The sequence below is a fragment of the Pygoscelis adeliae genome, unplaced genomic scaffold (genome assembly GCF_000699105.1).
Source record: "Pygoscelis adeliae isolate BGI_AS28 unplaced genomic scaffold, ASM69910v1 Scaffold181, whole genome shotgun sequence".
Taxonomy (NCBI): domain Eukaryota; kingdom Metazoa; phylum Chordata; class Aves; order Sphenisciformes; family Spheniscidae; genus Pygoscelis; species Pygoscelis adeliae.
The window spans coordinates 1,326,079-1,330,048 of NW_008824360.1; the positions used below are offsets into that span (position 1 = coordinate 1,326,079).

General features: G+C 43.7%; 1 protein-coding gene across 1 annotated transcript in view; it reads right to left on the reverse strand.

The window, feature by feature from the left end:
* The window catches only part of PPAP2B (phosphatidic acid phosphatase type 2B), a 79,118-nt gene that overhangs the window by 41,209 nt on the left and 33,939 nt on the right, over window positions 1-3,970 (reverse strand). The gene's annotated exons all lie outside the window — the stretch shown is intronic.

A 3,970-nucleotide genomic window follows, 5' to 3' on the forward strand; every position in this document is an offset into this window, starting at 1 on the left:
AGTCTTAAAAATAATAATAAAAAAAAAGCAACCCAAACAAAGCAAAGTTGCTTAGCTCATCAAATTCAACTTTACAGCATCCAAATAACTCTAACCTCATCTTTAATTCCTCCCACTCCTTACACTTAAATGACAATCCCAGGCCTGTTTGCGCCGGTTTTCATGACGGAGCGACAGGGCCCCGGGCAGAGCTCAAACCCTTTTTGCTTCTGAAAGCTGGACAATGACACAATTTTGTACACAGAAGAGGAAAGTTAAGAGTAATCTAAACTGTTAGCCCGAATTATAAGATTATATCCCCACTTACATAAACATGTCAAGGTCCTGCTAACATAAATATTTACTTTCAAAGTTCATTTTAGCATCAAGCTCACTACAGAAGAGGAGATGCCAAATTTGTGAGAAAGCCGAAGAGATATTAAGGTCGTAAGAGGCCTATCCATCTGTTGCTTCAAAACCTCCCAAAGGCAGTAAAACTTGTGTTGTACAGATTAACTGGGATTGACAGAAGAGAGAAAATTAAGTTAGAGACAAAAAATAAGAAAGGCAGTAAATTATGTGCAGTTTACATCTCACCAGCCTGAAACATATGCTCCCATAAACCCGATTTCCACGCGCCTAGGAAGCAGGTATGCCAGATGAAATCCCTCTATTTTATAGCACAAGCAGGACTTTTTGGAAGCTGCTCTACCTGCGCAAGCTGCACAAATACAAGCTACTGAAGACTCATCTGCCCTATCAGCCTTGCTGACACAGCCTTCCCCTCTTCCGAGATTAAACACTCGACTTAGCGACTGTCAGCAGAGCGCGGGTGGCTGCTCAGAGTTTGCTGAACATGGGGAGTCCCTGCCAAGGGAAGAAAAGCAGGTCTGAAAGGAGTAAATTTAACCCTAGATGCTACATCTGTGGGGTCAGCCTCCAAAATATCCCACCTCAATGGTCAGGGCAAGGGACTTTTCCCCACCTGGCCCATGTCTCCTGCAGAAAGGTGGTGGCTGGTTGCAGCAGCTCCACGCAATGCTGCATCTGGGCACCAAAACCCCAGGGCGCCAAGGAAAGCTGCCCCATGGGACCTGCCCCCACCAGAGTCACACCAGTCCCCCCCAGTAATGGCTCTATGCTCCAGGCAGAAGGTGCAAGAACTCCTGGCAAAGGGATGGGGCTGCGATTGGGCTGGGGATGATCAGATGAAGGTGGAGTGACGTCCTCCCATCACACCTCTTTCTTTGCTGCTCAGAGAGTTCCCCACAGCTCTCCAACGTGAAGCCACCAACCGGCTTAGCAGGGGCAACTTCAGGCCCCCCCAGCTGAGCTCCTCAATCACATTTTCAGATGTGTCACGGTGACCAGCGAGACAGGGACAGGGCAGCAGGAACTCTTCCACACCACCGGGCTCGTCTGCAGCCCTAACAATTTCAGGAAGCATCTTCTAATTCTCTAAACAGAGCCCTCCTGAGAGGAGGAAGCAGATGGAGAAAGTTATTTTTCCCCCTTGGATGACCTGCTTTAATAAATGCACACTCAGTTCTTTTCTGCCTCTTTTACCGAGTTGAACGCTGACATGAAATTTCTGGGAAGTTCAGTGTCAGTGGTGAAACCTCTTGTTCATGCAAGAAAGCAGGGATTTGTCAGTGCAAAGTAAACTCGTTGGAAGAGTTGGGTATTTGGAAATATTCAGCTCCCTTCCAACTCAACACAAGTTGGAAACGCAGGAGAAACGGGGGGTCTGATTCAGCAGATCTTCATCCAACCTACTCCACCAGCAATGCACTTCTGCCAATGGCTCAACAACTTTGCTCCCCATGATCCCCAAGGAATGAAGATACAGATCTTCCCCTTATGCATATACCATCAAGATAACCATTGTACTTAACGATGAAAGACAAAAGTGGATCTTTCTAACGACTCTCGCCAAATTAGACCTGAAGGAAGCTCCTGATAGCTCTGCTTTACTTATTCTGACTTTCTTAGATGTTTATGATAACTGTCTTCTGGGTGATTTGTTTAAATTTGTATGTAAACAAAGAAGGGTTTGTACACATCTACCACCTCACAGAGAGCTGAGGTGTGTCATTTCTGAAAGACATTTCAGCCATAGTTTATTCATTCCCCCCCCCCCATAGAAAACCAATTCAGGTCAAAATTACAGCAATGCCTGCAGCAGAAGCCAATGCAGTGTCACAGACCTCTGCAAATCAAATGACTGGTTTTAATATTTCCTAAGGTGGTCCTCAAATGAGATAAAGCCTTCTGTTTCCTTGCTACTCTGAATGCCTTTGGGCAGCCGCTCAAGAGGCATAACTCAGTTTAACTGCACTGGAGGCCACTGGCCATGTGCCTACATGCACCAGCAGAAGACCTCTACTGTGTACCTCCACCTTAAAACAAGTCACTTCACCCAATTCTGCTTCTCATTATCTTACACATTACTGAACGTGTAGATACCCATCAACGTGTATCTGTCCAACTTTCTTTTACAGGCTTCAGCTAGAGCACCTTTTTTCCACCTTCAAAGTGGTTGTTTGTTTGGGGTTTTTTTTGACAAGCTCAGGAAGGAAGAAAATGGGAATCAAGTGCTTGGAAACTATAAGCTCCTAGTCTTCCCTAGCAAAAGGCAGAGAGAAGAGCAAGCCAAGCCTCCTGCGCGTGGGGCAGCTGGCTTTCACAGCACCTCATGCCCAGTCATCCACCAGCAAGTCCGATACTACTGGTCTAGGTGTATTTGAAAAGCCCATCCCCAAACACACATCATGAGCTATCCATCATGTAATCAACTCCCTTACCACATCCCACCCATGCTTTTCACCTGCCAGTGATCAGCCAGATCTAAAATTTCCTTCAAGCTGTTGAATTCATGCTCTTACTTTTAAATGCTCCTCACACTAAAAAACAAAACAAAAACAAAACAAAAAACCACCACACACAAAAAAACCTACTCTGGTGTTTACTTTCTGATTTCCACCTGTAGTAATGTGAAACAAAGCAACAATCACAGTTTTTGCTGTATCACATTATTCCCTACTAACAATACCTTCCAGTGATGCTTGATAAGTTCTGTTTACCCAGACTATCACAAGTAGAAAAACACATGTCAACTAACTGCTTTTGCAGTTAGGGCCCTTAGTCTAGAGACAGGGAAGAAAAACCCTTTACCCATTCAAAGAGCACTTACTCATGCCATGAATGCCTGAAGTTAAGACAACTTGCATAAGTAAAAGTTTAAAGTTCTGACTCCTAGGAGCTGTTTTACTAGGAATCCAACCTTCTGTTTAAATAAGCGAGGTAAGTCAAGCTAGTTATGTTTCTACTTACATTAGTTTCATATACAGAATATCAAGTATTTTTATTTTTTCCAGATACAAGAAGATGAAGCTTTCCTTACTGGCCTCTACTCTTGTGGGAACATAAAGAGAAAACCATGCCTCTCTTCTTAATGTATTAGTGCCTCGTAATATACACCAGATGATCAATAAACTACATAAAAATTAAATCAAACTGACAGTCTTTAAAAAATGGGTTCTAAGCAGAAACAATTGTTTTAAAGACTGTGGTGTCTGGAGTATTAAACTCACGTGCTGTTGTGTTATTAATCTCTTTGTTGGAAGCCAGTTGATTTCCCCTGCCTGTGTCTGTCAATTAAATATTCAGCATTACAGCCATAATTGAACGGTTGATGTTTTGGCATGCAACATCTTTTTGAGACAGACTGTTGACAGTTTCCTTACATGCCATACCATTTCCAAAAGCCAAGCAGGCTAGCAAACTAAGACCCCTGCCAGTGACTACGAGATGCCTGAGAGCACTTCAAAGCAATCTTTTAAAGAAATGAGTTTAGCGAGATGCCTGCATTGGCGCAAGGAGGGGAGAGGGAAGAAAGACAGAACCACTGGCAAACCCGACATCCGAGCAACACAAAGTAACTAGAGTGGCAGGAGTTTCTTTTTTTCATTATTAACAATAATAAAAGTAC